The sequence below is a fragment of the Halictus rubicundus genome, unplaced genomic scaffold (assembly GCF_050948215.1).
Source record: "Halictus rubicundus isolate RS-2024b unplaced genomic scaffold, iyHalRubi1_principal scaffold0198, whole genome shotgun sequence".
NCBI classification, from domain to species: Eukaryota; Metazoa; Arthropoda; class Insecta; order Hymenoptera; family Halictidae; genus Halictus; species Halictus rubicundus.
In genome coordinates, this window is record NW_027488739.1 from 50,626 (window position 1) to 75,228 (window position 24,603).

Here is a 24,603-nt window from a genome sequence, read left to right on the forward strand (position 1 = left end):
AGAAAGACCGTTTACTGGTGGTCGGGCGGGCTGGCCGAACTCCGTTGTTCGGCCGGCCGTGCCCGCCGCCAGTACACCCGCGCCCGTCGCCGCCATTTCCTGGGCGGCGACGCGGAGCCGAGGTTCGCCGAGCTGTACAGGGAGTACAGATCGGCGGCCGTGGCCCTCAAGCGAGCTATTGCCGCAGCTAAGGCCAGGGCCTGGGACGAGCTCCTGCTCACCCTCCGTGACGATCCGTGGGGACGCCCATATAAGGCGGTGCTTGGGAAGCTCCGCCCCCGGGCGTCCCCTGTCACGGAGAGGTTGGACCCGGAACTTCTGGGGCGCGTTATCGATACCCTCTTCCCCCTCGCGGAGGAGGGGAGGTGGGTACGCGCCCCAGGTCCGACCATGGGATGGTCGGACGAGTTCCGGGTCACCGAGCTGGAGCTTGACCGGGCCGTCCGGGAGCTCCGGGCCGGGGGCAAGAAGGCCCCTGGCCCCGATGGGGTTCCCGGGAGCGTAATGGTCTTAGCCATAGAGGTCCTCGCCCCGGCGTTCAGGAGCGTCATGGACGCGAGCCTGCGCCGGGGAGTCTTCCCCACTGTTTGGAAGCAAGCGTGCCTGGTTCTCCTCCACAAGGAGGGGAAACCCGCAGAGTCTCCCTCTGCATACCGGCCGGTATGTTTACTCGACGAGGCGGGCAAGCTATTCGAAAGAATAATTGCCGCCCGCCTCGTCGAGCACCTGTCGCGGGGTGGTCCCGACCTGAGCGACAGCCAGTATGGATTCCGGAGGGGGCGCTCTACAATAGACGCATTAGAGCGTCTGCGCCTCCTCCGGGAAAGGGCTGTCGCTCGGGGCGGGGTGTTGATGGCTGTTTCGTTGGACATATCTAACGCTTTCAACACCCTGCCCTGGTCGGAGATAATGGGGGCCCTGGACCATTTCCAGGTGCCCCCTTATCTCCGGGAGGTGGTCGGCGACTATCTCCGCGACAGGGAGGTGGTGTTCACCGGCCGGTATGGCATGGTTTATACGAGGGAGACGCACCGCGGGGTTCCACAGGGGTCGGTCCTTGGGCCACTCCTGTGGAACCTAGCGTATGACGCGGTGCTGCGGGTTGTCCTCCCCCCGGATACGGGTGTCATCTGTTATGCAGATGACACCCTGGTTTATGCCGAGGGGGAGGACTGGAGGAGGACCAGGCACCTTGCTGAGGCCGCCCTGGACTGCGTGGTCGGGCGAATCCGCAGAATGGGTCTGACGGTGGCCGCCGCAAAGACCGAGGCGATCTGGTTATACGGATCGTCTCGGTCGCCGCGGCCACCCCGTGGTCGGGACCTGTGGATTCGCGTCGCTGAAAGCTCCGTCGCGATCGGGCCCAGGATGAGGTACCTGGGCCTGATCATAGACGGCCGCTGGCGATTCGATGGACACTTCGAGCTCCTCGCCCCCCGACTAGAGAAGACGGCAGCCGCATTGGCACGGCTGCTGCCGAATGTCGGGGGGCCGGATTTGAATGTACGCCGCCTCTATGTGGAGGTGGTGCGGTCTATAGCCCTGTATGGGGCCCCCGTATGGCACCGCTCGCTCGAGGCCAGCACGCCCAGCCGCAAGCTCTTTGAAAGAGTGCGGCGGCGGCTGGCCTTGCGGGTCATACGGGGGTACCGCACCATCTCCACCGAGGCGGCGGGACTCCTCGCCGTGATTCCACCCTTCACTGTGGTGGCGGCGGAGCGGGCGAAGCTATACCACATCGCCCGCTCCTTCCGCCGCCCGCCGGGGGTGGAACTCACGCGCGAGGAGGAGTCGGAGCTCGAGGGCCAGAATCGCCAGGCCCGGACGGAAGCTTTTTCGGAGTGGAGGGCGATGTTGGCGCCCTCCACACGTCCGATTGTCCGGGCCCTCCTGCCCATATTTTACATATGGTGCGGGAGGCGGGGAAGGTTGACCTTCCGCCTCACGCAGGTGCTCTCCGGCCACGGTTGCTTCGGAGAGTACCTGCATAGAATGGGGCGGGAGCCGACTACGCAGTGCCACCACTGCGGCGAAGATGTCGACACGGCGCGGCACACTCTGGAGGAGTGCCCTGCTTGGGCCGGGCCGCGCCGTGTCCTGAGAGCCGCAGTGGGCGGGTGGGACCTCGCGCTGTCGACCGTGGTCGACCACATGGTCGACAGCGTGGGGTCGTGGAATGCGGTGGCCTCCTTCTGCGAGGATGTTATCAAGCAGAAGGAGGCCGCCGAGCGGGCCCGGGAGCGGGACCCGGGCTCCGCGAGGAGGGTGTGGGCGCGGGGACGACCCCCGCGCCGGCGTGTGCCCCCCACGAGGGGGGCGGTGAGGGATGGGAGGGCGCGGGGGTCTCCCCCGCGTCAACGTGTGCCCCCGGTGGTTGGGGGCGGGGTGGGGTTGGCGCGGGGAGTTTCCCCGCGCCCTGTTACGCCCCCACAACTGGGGGCGGTGTACTTGGGGGCCCGGGGTGTGAGCTGACCCGGGCCCCCGGGGGGGAGCATAGCTCCCCCCGTGATAGGCCGACACCCCCGGGTTATTTTCCCGATGTAAGGGGGTGTCGGTCCGTCCCTCCCCGATTGGGGAGGGGGATACGTGGGGGGTTTGGGGAAAGGAAGGGTCGGGGCGTGCCGGATCGCGCCTCCGACGGCCCTTCCTTCCGGTGGCGGCGTCTTCTTGTCTCGGCCGGGGCTGGTTCCTTCGGGACACCGGCCCCGAGCGGGACACGAGGACACCGGGAGCTGTGGGTGGACCGAGCTGGGGCTCGGGAAGCCCAATCCGAAGGCTCCAGGGATGGGGACACCGGGCGGGTCCCTCCGCCCGGGGTCTTATAGCGTAGGCAGTGGGGGAGGTTAACCCCTCCCCCGGGGTGGCATGTATTAGCTGGGAGGTGTCCTGTTGAGTACTCGCGTGATCCAGGCACCTCCCCTGTAGCTTAGGTGGGCGTGAGGTTTTAGTGGGTAGTCTCCGGGGGCTTCGCCCCCCGGAGAGAATCCCACATAACCCCGGCTTCCCCCAGGGAGTCGGGGTATGTATAAAACATTTCCTCACGATAAAAAAAAAAAAAAAAAGGGTTAGGGTTAGGGTCGAAAGAGCCGCGGAGAGTCGAAGCGTTCGGAAAAGATGAAAGACTGGCGTGAGCTCAGGCCTTTTTAAATAAAAAAATAAACTTTTTCATTATTAATTATTTTTCTATCGGACTTTCACCAACATACTCGTGGCATTTTTCTAAGGAAAACGGTACCAAATATGACAAAATTCCGATGATATTTACTTGTGTAATCAACGACGGAAGTTTCGGACGCAAAGAAGGACAGCATATGAAAAGAAAGAGACGCGGCGAGTCCTTCCCGTCTCGAGTTCGACAGCTTGGTTTTCGCCGCGGACAAATAGATGTGGTTACTAATGTATATGTATTGACAATTACTCACAGAAAGTTAAATTTAACAATACAATTAATGATTATACATAAAGTTTATTGCTTATAAAATATAAAGAATATTAAATGTAAAGAAACAATTCTATAAGGTATAAAAAATAGCAAACAATAGAATTATAATTAAAACTTAAAATGACAGACACTTTTCAAAACTTTTATCTCTAGCTCTATGTTAGGGATACACAAGCTGAAAATTTCATCGAAATCGGTTGACGGAGAAAAAAACAACGTGCATTGCAAGATATAAGAATCTGTGTATCTGTGTGTTTGTACAAATAGCAATAATACTGCCACCAAATAGCTTTATATGGATAAGATCCGTCGAAAGTAAGTTTCATTACATAACACTTTTATTTCGTTACTACCTTTACTTGAATAATTGCAGTCCAGCATTAGAAGTGGTATTATCGGTTAAATAAGTAAAAAAAAATAATTTTCTGTTTGTTACTACGGATCACAATAAGAACGATTGAATTTTGTCATTACTTGAATATTGTATTTATTCTTTTTGTTTATTCTATAACTATTACAGAATATATTTTGTTGAATAATCATTATTTTATAAATATCGCAATAAGTTCCAAATTAATTAATTACACCTATAAACTATCGATTATAAAATAATGATTACAATGGTGAATAATATGGAAAATAAGAAGGCAATAATAGTGTAATGAAATTATACAATAAAAAATAATTATTTTCATTCTACGCATTATCCGTTTATTTATTGCCTATGTCACTGACGTTTCTTCCGTAATTCACGAGCAAATGTTCTATTTAGGTAGCGAGCGCGGCATGTTTAGCGATGTTGGTATTTGAGATCAGTGATAGTTCCACTTTCTTAGTTCCACAACCGACGAGAGTATCTCGACATTGGGGCCGTTACCGACCGATCCCAGCACCCACCTGGGACCCACTTTGAGACACGCAGTTTAACACGGGGGCTGGCAGTCTTTATATATATCTCGTCGGTGCTGGCAGTCTTTATATACATCTCGTCGGTGGATCAGTGATAGTTCCACGTTCTTAGTTCCACAACTGACGAGAGTATCTCGACGTTGGGGCACCGACGAGATATATATAAACAAAGATTGCCAGCCCCCGTGTTAAACTGCGAGTCTCAAAGTGGGTCCCAGCACAGACGAGGTATAGGACTAGACCAATCACCATATGGGGCTTCGTGTCTCATATGTAAACAACTGGTTTTCTTACGCCCTCTACGCTGACGAACGATAACTGCTGGAACTAGATCCACAAGAATGATAAAATCTGGTCAAATACAAATGATTGACGAGTTATGTACGGGATGACTATATGTTCAAATTATATTTTTTTATTAGATGTCATAAAAAATATAATATTAATTATTACAAATATAACATTAAATAAATATAGATACCACATTTTCAAATTATAGAAATACAATTTTCATACATTTATTTTATACATTTTATTTATACATTTCTCCATACGTATAATTATTATTCGTATTTCTATAATTTTTTAACACTATTGATGCGCATCCATTTTGAATATACAGAGTGGCCCACATAACTCTGAACAGCTCAATATCTCGAAAACTATGCCATCGATTTTAAAGTTCTTAGTTTTAAATTGCATGGAACTGAAGGGCCTTTCTGACTACATAAACGTGAAGTGGCCTCCCTTCCCCTTTAATGGGGGAGGGGAGGTGCCTTTGTAATTTTAAATGGAACCCCCTATAAAATGTTACATATTTAGATTCTACCGGAAAAAACAAGTCAATTTTGTCTGAAACATTTTTTTGTCAGATACATCCATGATGAGATCTAACAGTTTGAAGTTTCGAGTTGCAGGTACTTGAAGCGCTCGGAAATAGCGTTATGGAATTATACGCGCTTGAGTCCTTTGCTTATTCATGAAGAAACACAAACAACAATATTTACAATTCTTGAGTTTGACTCACATATCTATGAAAATGTTTTCAGTTTAGAGCTGTTATTCAAGCAGTAACATTGTGATTATGGCTACTTTTGACACAGAAGTGAATATGTTATTAACGTTAGGTGTTTTTTGAACGTTATGGGATCAAAAAATGTCATGCAACATTTCATAATTTAGAAAAGCGGCTTCGCGAGCACGGTGAATTGTGTAAAAAAACTCGCAATAAACCTAAAGCTGTCACTAATGAAAATAATAGTGCCAGTATTCTTGCTGCAATTACATTAAATCCTCATATTAGTCAACGTACACTTGCACAAACATCACATATTAGTCGTTCATCAATTCAACGAATTTTGAAACGGCAAAAGTATCATCCATATCACATGGTTTTATCACAAGAGCTTTCGATAGCAGATTACGATCACCGCGTAAGATTTTGTGAGTGGCTGCAGGGTGTTGTGGAAAATGACTTTTTGTGCATAATACTTTTTTCCGATGAGGCCACTTTTATGAATTCAGGGCATGTAAATAGACATAATCTGCATTATTGGGCCGTGGAAAACCCAAATTGGATGCGATGGGTTCCCTTTCAACATCGATGGTCTTTAAATGTTTGGTGTGGCCTAATAGGAGATTTTGTGATTGGACCTTATTTTTTTCAAGAAACTGTAACATCTGCAAGTTATTGTGATTTCTTAAAAAATCATTTGCCTGCGCTTTTGGAAGATGTGCCACTGCACGTTAGAAGAGAAATGTGGTTCCAACAAGACGGCGCTCCTCCACATTTTGCAATCATCACCAGGCAATTTTTGAACGAAAAATTTGGGAACAAATGGATAGATCGTGGGGGACCTCGTCAATGGCCTCCTCGATCCCCCGATCTAACACCATTAGATTTTTTCTTATGGGGATATGTAAATGACAAAGTTATGTTTGAACCGCCGACGACAAAAGAGGATATGAAACAAAGAATACATGACGCTTGCGCTTCAGTGACTCCCGAAATGTTAAAAAGTATTAGAACAACTTTGATGTTTCGAGTAAATAAATGTTTACAAGCCCGTGGAGGACATTTTGAACATTTAATTTAAAGTACATTTTATTTCTTCACGAATAAGCAAAGGACTCAAGCGCGCATAATTCCATAACGCTATTTCCGAGCGCTTCAAGTACCTACAACTCGAAACTTCAAACTGTTATATCTCATCATGGAAGTATCTGACAAAAAAATGTTTCAGACAAAATTGACTTGTTTTTTCCGGTAGAATCTAAATATGTAACATTTTATAAAGGTACCACCCCTCCCCCGTTAAAAGGGAAGGGAGGCCACTTCACGTTTATGTAGTCAGAAAGGCCCTTCAGTTCCATGCAATTTAAGACTAAGAACTTTAAAATCGATGGCATAGTTTTCGAGAGATTGAGCTGTTCAGAGTTATGTGGGCCACCCTGTATTTTGTAACTGAATTTGAAAAAGAAATTAAATTGAAATTTACTATATATTTTCATGTATATTTCATTTAAACAACATAAATTTTAGAGAATTTTAGATAAGCTTTAAAGAATCATGTAAAATATCAATTAATATTAATTGTGAAATTCGAAAGAGTTAAGAATTAATTAATCAATAATTATGTAGTTGATCGTTTTTTGCGAGATGTCAATCTATGTGACTCAGAATGTAGTTGCGTTATTTTCTTTCACGTTTGTAGTGAGAAAATAAACGACGAACGCAATATGTAGTACGACACGTACGAACACAACTGCATTCATCGAGCTCGATCAGACTCGTCCAGTCGTGATGCCAGAATCATGGGTCGCCGCGGCGCGGCGCGCCGTCCCACGCGGCGGGGGTGGGGGCAAACCCTTTCGCCGGCTTGGCCCCACTCAGACGTATCGTCGTCACATTACCAAAATATCGAGCGCCTGAACCGCAATCGATTCCCGGTTCGGCGAGACGCACATTTTGCTACAAATTTAAAACTAAAAAAGATACCAATGCGATATTTGGACTAGAAAGGGCCTAGCCGAATAAGATGGTCAAAACTGCCCTTAGACGTTTTTCAATAATTAATGAACCATTCGAAAGCTGACCAAGAAAAACCCCTCTGAGCCAAATTTCAACCCCCTATCTTGCTCGTGAGGGTAGTTACAGGGTAAATTAGATTTTGAGCTTTTCCGTGCATTTTCCGCACTCTGATGCTTCCGAAAATTCTGAAAAAAATGTGGCATATTTTGGATCCTAAGACAGATTTTTGAGAATTTTTTCAGATTTTTTGGATGCAAACTGTGGTCGTGAAAAATGAAAAACCTCAAAAAAATCGGAAAAATGCAGGTTTCTCAAAAATATGAAAACATGCTATTGAGCTGTTTAGTGCCCCAATAAAGTACCATAACAGGCAGTGTCCTCAATTTTTTTTAGATTTTTTGTTGTGGGAAGTCTCTGTCAAAAACAAGAAAAACCGAATTTTTTCGACGTTTCTGCTATTAGGAGGAAAGTTACACTTGTTGATTTTATCGCAAGTATATATTAAGGCATTTTTAACGTTATTACATTGAAACAAGTAAGTGTTTGACCTCAGAAATATGTTTTAAGAGAAAAATAAATTCTATTTCGTGCGCTATATACCAGAATGTTCGCAACGTTTACAACATCGCCGGTTGGCCGAGCAGTCAAGGTGTCGGACTACGGAGCGGAAACGCTGGGTTCGAATCCCGTCGAGGGTAAAGTTTTTTTTTTCCATACATCCTCTTTATTTTTTCAATTTTTTATTACATGGTTTATTCATGTGATTTTTAAAATATTTTTTTAATGTTTTAAAAATATTTAAGAAACGTTTTTGAATAAAATATATGTAAATATAGTTTTAGAGTATCTATCACTTCCTCGATTCTCTAATTGTATATGATCTTCATTACGGTCCTCTCTAACATTCTTAATATTAAAATTCATTAATCTGGTTTCTAAGCCTTGCGTCTTCATAAATTAGGGAGGAAATGAGAAGAACTCTGAATAAATAACACGCAGCAAAGTATTGGTTTTTGTCCAATTGAAAGAGAAGGGCTACATACTACCACTATTTTTAAAGTGGGGTATCAGGTACAAATAAGCCTTAGCCATTCCTCTTTATTGTAACGTACATGAGGATGTATTTCCGTTTATAGTTACTTGATTGAAAACCATCATGAAGAGGGGAGACTTTTGTGTTGTCGACAGACGTTTTCGAGATGTTACATCTCATTTAACAGGTCTTGGTTTTAGAGTTCTCATGCCTGCTTTAAAAGGTAATCGTTCTCAACTTTCGACGAAAGTGTCGAATTATTCCCGAAAAGTCACGAAAATTCATTGGGTTGTAGAGGCAATGTATAGTATACAAGGTCAAAAGTACCAGCTTCCACACAAACAAGTAGACAACGAAACCTTTCCAGAAATTGGACATAATTGGAACTGCAAAACGACTCCATTTCAAACAGTATCCTCGGTAGATACTCTGGATTTTCCGGAAATGACAGAAGTAGATTTAAAAATTCTTTTCACGGAATCTTACCAATTTTCGCAAGCAATTTCTACATCTGGCGGAAATCGTGGACGAACACAATAATATAAATATTAATTTATTACCTAATCCAAGAAAATAATATCATTAAATTCGAAGTCAAATCGGAGTAATATAAATAAAAGTTAGTTAAAAATGTTACCTCAATATTTTTTAAAAACATTTAAAAAATATTGTTAAAATCACATGAATAAACCATGTAATAAAAAATTGAAAAAATAAAGAGGATGTATGGAAAAAAAAAACTTTACCCTCGACGGGATTCGAACCCAGCGTTTCCGCTCCGTAGTCCGACACCTTGACTGCTCGGCCAACCGGCGCACAGTGGGGTATTTGGCCCGAAAAGCCGGAAAAAAGTCAATTTCAAAAATTTAACGTAAACTGTAATTTTTTTATTGCTCGAAGTTGTTGAATGTGTGTAGAACATTGTACTAAATTGTTTTTATTCATTTGTAAGTTTATGAATGTCTAAACTTAATCGAAAGTCGAGAGATTCTATGACTTGTATTGCCTTTCCAATCATGCTATAACATATCGTACATTTATTAGTGATTTTTACATGCTTTAAAAAAGCTGTGTAATTTTTTGCTTTATGGATATCTTTTAGGTAAGTATGGACTACACTCTCAGACTGTTTTCACTTTTTTATTATACTCATTTATAAAGTTATTAATATTTGTATATGATCAATAATTCAGAAATTATTTTTACAATTATAAGACTTCATTAACGATTTTATTATGGTTCTGAGTGAGTCCCGATGGTCTTTCTGGTCTCATTATATTCGGTAGAGATTTGCGATTCCAAGCTAATAAAGTTTGGTTCCAGATTTGTCCAGATTGACGTTTTATAGCTAATTTAGTATTAGCGTTTAGAAGTGTTTTACGTACGCAAATTAATGGTAATAATTTAAAAATATTCTTAAAATACATATCTACTTATTAAAACATTTCATGATCTACATATTTTGTATTACAATAATAATTTACATCATTTTAACATAATTTACGTGTAAAAATACTTTTTCTAGCTTTTCGGTGCACGTACTCCACAAGCGCCACGATTTTTCAAGGGTTTCCGATAATCTGACGAAAAAAAAGGTTCGAACAAAAGATTAACAGTGTGACGGGTATCCGTCGGTGTGGAGGGAGTGCCGACTCAGCCGGCTGCCAGGGGTCGGTAGCGCCTCGAGGAGGAATAATTGGTAGAGTTGTCTTCGGGTAAAATATTCGTTTATTGTCCGTCTGTTCTCGATTTACAGTGGCTCGATTGCGGTGTTGTCGCGACGGATCGGTAGCGCGGCGGATCGGTAGCGCGGCGGGTCGGTCGCGCGGCGGCGCGGTATCGCCTCGGCGCGGTATCGCCTCGGCGCGGTATCGCCTTGGCGCGGTATCGCTTCGGCGTCGGGGAATCGGTCAGGGGTTTGTAGGACGGTCCCGCGGGCTTGCGCCCCCGGGGGAGGGATTCCGGCCCGTTTGCACGGTGCCGGCTCGGACGAGTTTCCCGCAGGCTTGCGCCCCTCGGGGGAGGGATTCCGGCCCGTTTGCACGGTGCCGGCTCGGATGAATTTCCCGCAGGCTTGCGCCCCTCGGGGGAGGGATTCCTGCCCGTTTGCACGGTGCAGGCTCGGATACGGGAACGAGGGTGTCTGGCGGAAACGGTGGTTTCGGTGGGGACGGGGTGCGGTCGGGTTGGAGGTACAGCGGAGGGCTTACTCGGCGGTCGCTTTCGGTCTCGCATGCCTGGCCTCAACTGCCCCGATTGCTGCTTCTCGCGGCCTATTTATCCTTCCCACCGCCCACTTCCACTCGCGAGCAGCCGGCTCGTCGCGGCGGCCACCTCGCGGCCGCGACGGGAGGCTGTGCTCGGCCGCGGTCTCGGCGCGCTCGCTGGGAGTGGGGCGGCGGAAGGCGCGGTGTTAGGCGGGGAAGTCGCGGGCCTTCTATATACCCGTTACATCCCCCTCCTACTTCGGGGCGCGAGACTTCCTCGCCGGTAACTATTTACACATTTTTTTTTCAGAATACTGGTTGTTGGCTTATATACTAACGGCTTACTCGCTAACGGTTATCGGCTTATCTACTAACGGCTTACTCGCTAACGGTTATCGGCTTATCTACTAATGGCTTACTCGCTAACGGTTATCGGCTTATGTACTACTTAACCCTACGCGCTATTTACAACTTACTATCTACGGACTTATAACTATACCTTATGCCTACGGTTATGAACTACGGTTATTTACACCTTATGAACTACGGTTATTTACACTTTATGACCTATGGGGTGGGTCCGGGAGGCTGGTTGGCTGGCCATTTGAACGTCATGTTCAGTACCCCCCCACGGGAGAGGCGGAGGTAGACCCATCCCCCTGGGATCGGTAGGCGGTGGCGTTCTCCCGGCGGTAGCTGGTCCAGGCGGATATTAAAACTGTTTGGTCGGCCTGCGTCCTCCATGACCGAGGCTGGCAGTCGTCGGCCCTCTGGTCGGTCGCCTTCGGTTGGCCGCACTCCTGGTATTCCCTGCTGGGCCGTCGTTCCCCTCTGCTCGGCTGGTGGTCTGCCTGGCTGTTCTTTGGCTGGCCCGGCCGGTGGGGCTGTTGTCCCCGTCGTCCCGCCCGGTGGCGCTGCCGTCCCGGTCAGCGGTGGTGGTACGGTCGGAGGCTCTGGTGCGGTTACCGTGTACTGCGCCAGCAGTTCCTCCAACTCCCGGAGGGTGTCGTCTGTGTCGATGGCCACCGCCGGTCCTGCCACGTGGTGGCTGGGGGTACCCGTGGTGTTGGTGGCCGCTGGTGGCGGCCTTCCGGTCGTTGTCCCGGTCCTGGACCCCTCCGCTTCTCTGTTATGGCTATTACCTCGCCTGGTGTCCTTGGCGGTGGCCTCATTCGAGGTGGTGGTCCTCGCTGTGTAGGTGGCCCGGCTGCTGGTGCTCGCCTCAGCCCGGGGTTCGGCCACCCTACTGACCCGTCTCTCAGTCTCTGACGGATCCGGGCCTCCATTGGACGGCTGCTTGCCTCCCTGCGCAGTTGAACTGCTCCCTCTCTGCATACCGCTGGTGGTTGATCTTTCTGCTTCGGCATCTTGTTGCAGACTGACTGCTCCGCTCGCTTCTCCGCGACTTAATATTTCCTCCCGGAAATCCCCCTCCAGGTCGCATGGTTTAAGATCCTGGATGTGGGCTCGGTGGCGTGTCCCTCTACCGGCTTGGACTACGACTACCGTTGGGCCGAGGATTGCGCGGACGCGATACGGGCCGGAGAATTTTGGCGCGAGTTTCGCGCAGAAGCCGTCTGCTGCTGCCGACAGAGGGTGCTCTCGTCGCATTACTGCGTCGCCGATTTGCGGCGCCCATTTCCGTCGGTGCCGGTTGTAGTTTTTACGTTGTGTTTCGGTCGCCTGCGCCTGCGCCGTTCGTGCCATTTTTATACCTTCGCGTAATCGTTCTATGGTGTCGACTCGTGTTTGAAGGTCTTTGTCGGTGGTGTTTTCCCGATATGTTTCGGCGGGAGGGCGGTCTGTTCCCTCGATCGGTAATTCCCGGCCGTACGTTAGGTACGCTGGTGTTAATCCGGTTGCTTCGTGTCGGGCCGTGTTGTATGCGAACACTGCGCTTGCTAGGCTACGATCCCAGGCTCGGTGATTGCCGTCTGTGGTTTGGGCTATTATTGTTTTTACTACCCGGTTTGTCCGTTCTACTGGGTTACACTGTGGTGTATACGGCGGCGTTTTCTTATGTTCCACTCCATATTGTTGGAGGAGTTTACGGAACTCATGGCTTTCGAATTGCCGTCCGTTGTCCGTTATGACTACCCGGGGGCATCCATGTCTGAGGAATATGAGTTCCTCGAGTGCTCTGGTGACTGCTGGGGCGGTTGCCTGTCGGAGTGGCCTTGCTTCGGTCCACTTTGAGAATTTATCCTGCAGTATGATGATCGTGCTGTATCCTTGGCTGGTTCGGGGGAGCGGGCCTACCAGGTCAGCTGTTATAACATCCCCCGGGGTTATTGCCGGGGTGGAGAACATTTCCCCGGCTGGTGCCTGTTGCAGTGCCTTGTATTTTAGGCAGCTGAGGCAGCGACGGACGTATGCTGCTGCGTCGCGTCTCATCCCCGGCCAGAAGTATCGCTGGCCGAGTCTGGCCAGTGTTTTTGCCCTTCCGAGGTGTCCTGCCTTGGGGTCGTCATGCATTTTCTTTAGTATTCCGTTCCTTTCGGCTGCCGGGATGCAGCGCTTCCACTCCCATTCGGTGCTTAGTCCCGCGTTGTCCGGTATGTGGCGGTACAGGTTTTCCTGGTGTATCCTATATTCTGGGAGTTTCTTGGGATCTTCCTTTACGGTGGCTTTTACCCTTTCATACCACGGTAGTTTGGGTGGTTCGAGTGTGCTCGCCACTTCCGGTTGGCGGGAGAGGGCATCGGCCACCAAGTTTTGTTCTCCCTTGCGGTAACGGATGTCGAAGTCGTATTGCTGCAGTTCAAGGCCCCAGCGGGCTAGTCTTCCTGATGGGTTATCCATCTGCTGCAGCCATTTGAGTGCCTGGTGATCGGTGATGACCGTGAATTTGTACCCCTCCAGGTATGGTCTCATTTTTCGTATGCCCCATACTACGGCAAGACACTCCTGTTCGGTGACCGAGTAGTTTCTTTCGGCCTTATTTAGTGTCCTGCTTGCATACGCGATCACCCGTTCCTCTTTGTTGATCTCTTGGGTGAGGACTACTCCTAGGCCGTTCTGGCTTGCGTCGGTTTGTAGGCAGAACGGTTGATTGAAGTCCGGACAGGCTAGGACCGGTGCGGTGGCTAGTTGCGTTCTCAAGGTTTCGAACGCCTGGTTCTCGGTTTCTCCCCAGTGCCATTTCTGACGCTTCTGGAGTAAACGGTGTAGTGGTTCGGCCGTGTCTGCGAAGCGTGGCACGAATCGTCGGTACCAGGAGACCATCCCCAGGAATCTCCGTAGCCCCTTGATGTTTGTCGGGGCTGGTACGCTTCGGATAGCTTCCACCTTGTCCGGATCGGTTCTGACCCCTTCTCGTGTGACCAGGTGTCCGAGGTAGCGGAGCTCAGTGCGGCAAAACCGGCATTTCTCTGCGTTTACTCGCAGGTTTGCTTGCTGTAGGCGTTGCAGTACCTCTCGTAGGTTTGCCAGGTGTTCCTCGAATGTAGCCCCGAGTACTATGATGTCATCGAGGTATGCAAACGCCCGAGGCTCGAGTTGCGGGCCGATTACTGTGTCCAGTAGCCGTTGGAATGTTGCTGGCGCTGAGTGTAGCCCGAATGGCATTACTTTAAATTGGAACAGCCCGCGCCCGGGAACGGTGAATGCGGTGACCGGTCTGCTCTTTTTTGCCAGTGGTACCTGCCAGTATCCGTTTGCTAAATCGATAGTTGACAGGTATTTTGCCCCCCTGAGTTTTTCCAGTGTCGCCTGGACTTGCGGTAGAGGGTATGCATCTTTCTCTGTTACGTTGTTTACCCGTCGGAAGTCGATGCAGAAGCGGGGTTTTCCGTTAGCTTTACGGACGATGACGATGGGTGAGCTCCAGGGGCTGGCCGATGGCTCGATAATCCCCTCTTGGAGCATTCGGTCTACTTCCTCGTTGATGATTGCCTGGGTCGCTGGGTTTCGTGGTGTGTATCGTTGTTTTACCGGTTCGGCGTTGCCTGTGCGTATGTGGTGTTCGATGAGGTGTGTTGTGCCCGTTATTCTTTCGAACCGTGGTAGCTCCTCGTCTAGGAGTTCTAGGAGTCGGTCCTCCTCCTCCTCTGTGCATTCTGTGAGGCCCTGTTTGTCCTCCAGCGTATCATTTTCCTCCCACGGTTCGAAGGTCCAGCGGTGTGGCCCGAGGGTGATTGTAACTCCTAGCGTGTGGAGTGCATCTACCCCCAGAATGACTGCCTGTGAGAGTGTCGGCAGGATCGCGCAGGCTAGTTGGATTTCTTTCTCGCAGATTATTGCCGGTATCTCCATTTCTCCCTGTAGCTTCGCGGATGAACCGTCGGCGACCCGGACTGATGGGTTCCCTCGTTTGACTTGGGCTCCTTGTTTTTGGCACCAGTCGGCTACATCCTGCCGAATGTAGGTGCGTGTGGCCCCTGTGTCCACTAGCGCCGGGAACCGCTGTCCGTAGGTTTCCAGCCTGATGAAGAGCCGGTTATCGGGGTGTGTCCCCTCGGAGGCGTTGGCCGGGTGTTCGATCGGTCGGTGCCTCTTCCGCCGATCCAGTTGGCGTTTCCCGCCACGGGATTACATGTGCATTGGGCGGTGGTTCGTCCTTCGGTTCCGCAATATGAGCAGAAGAGCCGGGGCGCACGTTGGCATTCTTGCCGGTGGTGGCCTCGTTGCCCGCATCTCCAACAGCAGGTTTCCCTGTTGTAGGCGGTTAGGCTATTTATGCGTGGGCCCTGGTATATCTGGTTCTGGTTTTCTACCGGTGCCTTTCGGCGTTTCTCTCGTTCCAGGAGCTCTTCGTACTCGTCCGTATGGCTTAGGAGTTCTGCCATGTCTCGGACCTCGGTTTGTCTGAAGTACCGTTGGTACTCTACCCGGAGATTGACGTAGAGTCTCTCTAGCTTCTCTTCCGTCGAGAAGCCTCCATGGCGTCTCATCATCGTTTGCATTTCCGTTATGTAGTCTCTCGCCCGTTCTCCTGGTTTCTGTAGGCGATCGCGTATAGCCTCTTCGAGGTCTCTTCGACGGTTTCGCGGGAGGTATTGTGCCTCGAAGGCCTTCTGGAAGTCGTTCCATGTGCTCCAATTTTCCTGTTCGTTGTGGAGCCATTGTAGAGCGGGTCCCCGGAATATTTCCGAGAGGCACCCCAGGATTTGTTCCGGTGCGACCTTGTAGCTCCTTTCTAGGTCTCTCAGTCGGTCCAGGAAATCTTCTGCGTTTTTCCCGTCGAAGTGAGTGCCCCACCGGCGGATCTGCTCCATCGCGCTCGGTAGTTCCTCTTTGCTTGGTGGATCCTCCTTCATTTTTATTTTTCCGGCTATACGCTTTCTTAATTCGTCCAACGTGCCTGTTGTTGCTAATCCTCGTTGGCTGGCTTCGTAGACCGCTTCGTTTTTTCTCAGCGCATATATCCACCCGGTCGGTTGGCTCATCTGCCTTTTCCTCTACCTGGTCCTTCCTCGAGGTTCCTCCTTATCTCGACTGTTCGGGCGCCATTTGTGACGGGTATCCGTCGGTGTGGAGGGAGTGCCGACTCAGCCGGCTGCCAGGGGTCGGTAGCGCCTCGAGGAGGAATAATTGGTAGAGTTGTCTTCGGGTAAAATATTCGTTTATTGTCCGTCTGTTCTCGATTTACAGTGGCTCGATTGCGGTGTTGTCGCGACGGATCGGTAGCGCGGCGGATCGGTAGCGCGGCGGGTCGGTCGCGCGGCGGCGCGGTATCGCCTCGGCGCGGTATCGCCTCGGCGCGGTATCGCCTTGGCGCGGTATCGCTTCGGCGTCGGGGAATCGGTCAGGGGTTTGTAGGACGGTCCCGCGGGCTTGCGCCCCTCGGGGGAGGGATTCCGGCCCGTTTGCACGGTGCCGGCTCGGACGAGTTTCCCGCAGGCTTGCGCCCCTCGGGGGAGGGATTCCGGCCCGTTTGCACGGTGCCGGCTCGGATGAATTTCCCGCAGGCTTGCGCCCCTCGGGGGAGGGATTCCTGCCCGTTTGCACGGTGCAGGCTCGGATACGGGAACGAGGGTGTCTGGCGGAAACGGTGGTTTCGGTGGGGACGGGGTGCGGTCGGGTTGGAGGTACAGCGGAGGGCTTACTCGGCGGTCGCTTTCGGTCTCGCATGCCTGGCCTCAACTGCCCCGATTGCTGCTTCTCGCGGCCTATTTATCCTTCCCACCGCCCACTTCCACTCGCGAGCAGCCGGCTCGTCGCGGCGGCCACCTCGCGGCCGCGACGGGAGGCTGTGCTCGGCCGCGGTCTCGGCGCGCTCGCTGGGAGTGGGGCGGCGGAAGGCGCGGTGTTAGGCGGGGAAGTCGCGGGCCTTCTATATACCCGTTACAACAGTATTCAGATGTCTACAAATTTCAATACATAAAATTTCGGAAAAAATTTTTTTTTTATAAAAAGTGAGGATCAATTTAATTTTTTAACTGTTAAGATATATTTTCGATCTCATAATGTTATAGCTGATGTTAAGACGAATTCAACGACCACCTACATTGTGGAATTGAGCCTATATATAACGCTTAAATAATTTTTTCCGGTTTTTCGGGCCAAATACCCCACTGTGCGGCGATGTTGTAAACGTTGCGAACATTCTGGTATATAGCGCACGAAATAGAATTTATTTTTCTCTTAAAACATATTTCTGAGGTCAAACACTTACTTGTTTCAATGTAATAACGTTAAAAATGCCTTAATATATACTTGCGATAAAATCAACAAGTGTAACTTTCCTCCTAATAGCAGAAACGTCGAAAAAATTCGGTTTTTCTTGTTTTTGACAGAGACTTCCCACAACAAAAAATCTAAAAAAAATTGAGGACACTGCCTGTTATGGTACTTTATTGGGGCACTAAACAGCTCAATAGCATGTTTTCATATTTTTGAGAAACCTGCATTTTTCCGATTTTTTTGAGGTTTTTCATTTTTCACGACCACAGTTTGCATCCAAAAAATCTGAAAAAATTCTCAAAAATCTGTCTTAGGATCCAAAATATGCCACATTTTTTTCAGAATTTTCGGAAGCATCAGAGTGCGGAAAATGCACGGAAAAGCTCAAAATCTAATTTACCCTGTAACTACCCTCACGAGCAAGATAGGGGGTTGAAATTTGGCTCAGAGGGGTTTTTCTTGGTCAGCTTTCGAATGGTTCATTAATTATTGAAAAACGTCTAAGGGCAGTTTTGACCATCTTATTCGGCTAGGCCCTTTTTTTAAAATCGGGTTTGATGTCGTATACTGAAATATGTTCTATATTTCTGAAATAATTTTTATTGTTGATTTTTAAGATAAAGCCGGATAAGATGGTCAAAAGTGCCTCCAAACCAAATTAATTTTTAGTCGCACCATGCTCAACAAAAAATTACGAAAAAATTCATGAATATTCTATCTAATATCATACACGACTGAGATTTTTTTCATAATTTTTGGTTTGCAAAATCGATTTTTCGAAAAAAATTCATATTAATAATCACGATGAGACACAAATAACATAATAACATAAACGTGGTCAACTGAAAAGTTCGATATAAAATCGTCAATTTTATGCTTTCGGATTTGTTTAAAAATCGATTTTGCAACCAAAAATTATGAAAAAAATCTTAGTCGTGTATGATATTAGGTAGAATATTGATGAATTTTTTTTATAATTTTTTGTTGAGCATGGTGCGACTAAAAATAAATTTGGTTTGGGAGCACTTTTCATCATCTTATCTGGCTATATCTTAAAAATGGACAAAAAAAAATTACTTAAAAATTATAGAACTTATTTCTGTATACACCATTAAACCCGATTTTTAAAAAGAATTAGTCCTAATTTCGCATTGATATTTTCTTTTAGTTTAAAAGTTGTAGCAAAATGTGCGCTTCGCCGAACCGGGAATCGATTGCGCTAATCGGTGGAACGCGTCGAATAGTCGAGCAGGCAGCTCAGACGACGTTACGAGTCGGCGGAGACCGGAAACCGTTTTCCATAAGAGTTTTCAATATCAATTTAGTCTTCGTTATTCTCCGATTTATAGCGAATTTAGATTCGTTTTTATCAGAAAAACATCTCCAATCGGCTCATAATATTTTCATTACGATATTTTTAATAATAAGACAGTTGAGTTCTGGTTGTTCATTATTAATAGGCAATGTGTTACAATGTTGCCTTTCGTCTTCCGATCGTGGTCTTGAGAATTTCAGTGGCTCATTGTCAGTCAGGCAAGCAGCTGCCGGACACAACAATGCAAGCTCATAAGCATTGCTTGCTAAGAAAAATCTAATTTTTGTAATAATTTATTGTCATGTTATGAAAATATGAACAATAAATTGTAAATATTTTTCTGGTAAAAATGAGTCCAAACACGCCATAAATATTATAGAATGAAAAGGAAGTTAAGGAAGTGTGTAGGAATAAAGTGTAAATAAATATACATAATTACGCGGAATATTTACCAAAAAAGTAACATTAATAATGATATATTTAAATACTAGCAAAAATACATAATAATGTTTTTAATACGAATTCCTCCGCATGTGGGTGAATTTGTGCTTCTTGATGCTCCCTACATATACGTACATGTACATTATATATGTATATGCGCAGATGATCTCCTAGAAAGAATACATTACAATTAGACATAAAAACATACTTTTACATATGTAATAAATTCTACTAGTTATTGGGCTTCAAAAATCAAGCCACGTTACTATTAAAACCAGATATACCATTATACGTATAATGCAATTGTAATAGCATGCCACTCTTTCATCTTAGTTCTTCTATTACTTCCCAATGCAGTGATGTAGTACATGCAGTGGTCAAAGTAATAAAATTAACCGGATGGGCCACGTGAAGGCGTGAAAGAAGGTCTTATACATCCCAGAGTACATTAAATGTTTACCAACATCGGCATACGTGTACAAACGTATACACCACAATAAAATACACGAAGTTATATATTTACACATTTTATTAAGTAAAAGAACATTGAGTGTACTCCGAATCGTGAAAAAAAGAATAAATCAAGCAAAAAAAATCGTTAAGAATATAATACAAAGTCTTTGCATGATAATAAAACATACAAAACAAAACTACTACAATCACCATATTCCTCGAGCCAAAGCAACTACAATTGGTATTCCAAATATTACAATGCAGCTGTATATATTTCTTAATTGCTTCTATAAAAAAATCATTTACAAAATGTTTATTAACCTAGTTTCCAGAATTTCATATACACAACGTATACGCAAATCTCTATGCATGAAATTCCGAAAATATGATTAATAACTGATTTTAATGAATTTATTATAGACACACTTAAAAAGTATATTGAAATACCAACAGGATTATCGATAAAAATGAAAAAATTTAAACATGTCTGAAATGCGATAATTTGGAAAATGTTTTCGCGGAATTTTTTATACATCTACATTTCTTGCCGAGCCACACTGTATCCTTATGAATTTTTACTGTTAATGTAAAATATACAATGTCTTTCTTATGTTCAGCGCATTCGTCTTGGTTAAAGCAGTTTGGATATTTCTGTTCCACAGAACGTGAAATTATCGAAAATATCGATAGTTTATCTAATATGAATGCCTCGCTGCGTATGGATGGGTAAACCATGTCAAAAGTTTTATTTATAATTTTAAAAATGGCCGAAAAATGTACACTCGGGACACAAAGATGCCCAAATTCAATGTTATCGTGTACAATATATGCTCTAAAGGATAACAGTAGTTGCTCGTCTCGTGTGAACGTTGCATTATTCTCCAAAAACATATCGTAACACCTACGACATCCCGATTTTTCAATACATTTTTTAGCGATATACCCTGCAAAGTATTCAATCGCACACGATTCTAGCTAGCACACCGATGTTGACAGTTCTTCAATATTATCGATTTCAATATTGTCATCAAAACTATCATCATCTGTGTTCTCTTGGATAGCAGACAATGAAGCATCTGATTCCAACGTGGCTGATTCACATTGTGCTATCATATCCCCCGGCATTAACGGTGCATCGTCATCAGGCATGCAGTTACCACTATGTATACTACGATTCAAATTCAATAATATATTTTTTTGAATTGCAAGACGCACCGCTTTTACCGAAGGATTGCGATCACAGGTGCCACCGTGCATTCGAAGAACGGAAAAAAAATTTTCAATGCAATCGCTGTTTAAGCGTGATGTTATAAGGAACATACTGCCTTCTTCTTTTAAATCGTTCCACAACTGCAAGGTGGCATTTATAGATTGCCGTAATTGCAAAAGACATGGATGTGTTTTACGACCGTTAGAAGAAAGTACAAACCAATTGCTCATGTTGGTAACATGCGCAATTAAATGTTGATCAATGTTATTAAAACGCGAAATAGCACGCTTCATGGGATTTGGATCACTGGTAGATCGACTGTTTAAATTACCAAACAAATCATTAAGCGTTTCAAAGAAACTAGCTGTGTGTTGTACAGTATTTGTATTAATGCTACCAGTGAGTGAAGCGGTAAACATAGCAGCTGACACTCTTTTGCTAAAAACTTGAAGAGCAAGCTTACACTTCATTTTATCAAAAGAATTTGGAAAAAAATGTTTATCGGATAATTTGTAAGCTGCTCGCGTACTTTTATCTTTCTCCAAACTCCAGAGAAGTACTACATCGCGCCACGAAACTATACAGTCATTAATAGAAAAATCATAATTTAATAAATTATTCCTAATGCTCTTGAATAAATGTAAATAATCAAAAATGTAATAAATTTTTTGACCATTTCTTATAAAAAATGGCTTCTCAACAGAAACACGTTCATCTGCTACGCTTTGATAACTACTTCCCTGATCGGAAACAACTGCTCTGACTTTCAAACCTGTCTCATGCAGTGCATCTAATATTTCATCTAAAGTAATTGATAAATCATGTTTTTTAACACCAGTTTTTGATACAAAGAAAGCCAAAGGTTGTTTCCAATTAGTGAACAGCCCGCGTATCATAAATACAAGAACCTGTGTACCCACAGCTACATTTCTACCCAAAAATCCTAAATCTTCGAAACCTTCAATGACCTGCCGTTTTGGGTGGAAATCGAGACACTTTTTGATGGCCATTTCATCAAATACAAGGGTGGAATTACGATCTGCAATTTCCATGTAAGAAGATTTTAATTTTATCGCGTTAAATAAATTTGGACAAATTCCTGGCCAAATGTCGATTTTCCCGAACCATCGACTAATTGTGGATGGACTTGGCAAATGAAAACCAAAAATTTCACGCATTTTATGGTACAAAACGGGAGAAGTGTAGTGCATTGTAATGCATAATTGTTGCTCCTTTTTCGAAAAAATTCGCCACGATTTGAGTTTAAACAATATGAGGATGACAAATGTCAATAAGTACCCGGAAATTCTTTTAGAAATTGCGTTCTTCAAACATGTATCATCGATATTGCCTGAAGAGAGCTTATCTTGCAACCGATTCATTGCCTTACACTTTGCCCGCAATTGCAAGCGAAGAGCCTTATATTTTTTCTTCTCTTGCTCTAATTGCACCTGGGTTTCCATTAGCTGCTGTTCCAAACCATTACAACTTTGTATAGACATAGTGTCTGACTCAGTGCTAAAACTATTATTATTCATATCGGACGAATGAAAAATTTCCGGTACGGCATCTTTGCGCAGTCTACCCGACGCGTAAAAAGAATGATTAGAAAAATGTTGACTGCACACATATTGATTTTGTAATTTTTTATCAGACATTTCCACCCAATCATCTACGCCACAGTTAATCAGCCACGTTACGCACCTATCACTATCTCTCGTTGGAAATGAATGAAAAGAAATATTGTTCGTTGTAGTACGGTTTGTTAAACCACAAAAGGGATAGGCACACTTTTTATAGTGAGTTTTCCGTTCATTCCGCTTCATTGTATGCGAGAAATAGGATAGCAAAGTGATTAGAGAGAAAATAAGCAGATTACGGAACACTAGCTTTCTATAATAGTAAATGCGATATTTACTAAGCGCATGCAATATAAAATATAAATCCCATAAGCTCAACGTTTAAAGGTCCCTGAACTACCCACACCACGGTGGGTACCCAAAACTTCTTTATTCTTCATTATTTTTTCATGGGACTTCCACCAACATATTCGTGGCAGTTTTCGAATGAAAATGATACCAAATATGATATAATTCTGATAATATTTACTTGTGAAATGATGCGGAGAGTCGAAGCGTTCGGGAAAGATAAAAGACTGGCGTGAACTCAAGCCTTTAAATCAAAACTTGCACTCTTTTTATTATTAATTATCTTTTTATGATACTTTCACGAATATATTTGTGGAATTTTTCTGATTAAAATGATACCAAACACGATATTATTCGGATCATGTTTACACTAATTTTTGTTAATATAATTGTAATAGAAGGTGGCTTTAATTGTTCATTACACAAGTAAATATCATCGGAATTATATCATATTTGGTTTAATTTTAATTAGAAAAATGTCACGGATATGTTGGCGAAAGTTTCATGAAAAAATAATGAAAAATAAAGAAGTTGTGTAATTGGATTAGTAGTGGTCTTCTGGTCTCACACCGATATACCCGACCGTGTTATGTTACACACTTCGGGAGCGGCGCGGCGGCTCTCGAGCTTCGCTGTTCTTTTCTACATGCAACATTGTATCGGAGAGAGAGAGAGAGAGAGAGAGATTTTCTTTGCTTTCTTGTCCCTATCCGTCTATATGTCCCGTGTTTGGGACATTCAATGTGTAGGATCATTTACGATTCCGGCGTACACTGTGTGATGCAAATGCAACATTCGGCAAGAACCACAGATTTCGTCTAAATGTCCCTCGCCAGAATCGCGTAAGGGACTTATATCGAGAATTCACTGTATTATCGCCGTAACTGTTGCAAAGGTCTCTACCGTAACTGTCCAAATTTTATCTGCACCACTGATCCCCTTGGAAGCATTTAGTCAAGCGGTAAGCACGCTCTACGGTGCAGCAAAGGGTCGAATATCGGCGAGACTCACACTAATGCAAGCAAGGCAAAAGATAATAATTTTTCTAATTTTGTAATTTCTTTTATCAAACTTTTACCATCGTATTCGCCTTGTTTTTCTATTTCACATGACACCAAACACGATACAAGTACGATTCTAATTACTCGTGTAATAGGCGATCAATGTTTCAGGCGCGGAAGATGTCGGCGAATGGAAAAGAGAGAGACGCGGAGAGTCGAATCGTCGAACGGCAGTCCCTCCTTCTCTTTTAATCGCTCTCCTTCTCTACGTTCGGCACACTACAAAGAATGTAGCATCTCTACTAGAACTGTCGCTCGATAGACCCGACGATACGAAAGTTACGGGCAGACTACTGTAACACAATAACTGAAATCTGGGGCTCAAATACGGGCATACAGGGTCAATAAGTATGGGGATTGATTTTTTCCTGCCAACGGGAAGCTGTGGAAACCCGCTGGTAACTCTGCATTGATGCAGCAGGGCCATATTTTGAAGATTATCAACCCAATGTAAATATATCTTCAATAATTTTTTTTATGGCTTCAGTCCCGATACTCATTGGACAGATATTAATCATTAGCTTGCCTTTTGTGACATTTATCCAGGATCTCTTGCGGCACAAGACGGGGAAACACCAAATATCCATTCTTCTCGTAAAACGCTCGTTGTTGCAACGACAGAGACTTATTCTCCCTCGTGAAACGCATGCTGTTGGACATTTTCAGCGATACGCGTCTGCCTGTTAACATACATTTTGACAAATCAAAAGAAATTTTCAACATAGACATGTTTGCAACACATGAAATAATCTTCATCTGTATGCATTTATGGCACATGGATATTTGTTCCTATCGACAAATGCAGAAAATGTATATTTTGTATAAATATATCTATGCATCATTAAATATACATATGCATTTTTTTCAAGTTTGAATATGTTGTAGTTTTTAGTAATCTATGAACTATGTTTAGTATCTATGAACTGTGTAGTTTTTAGTAATTTATATT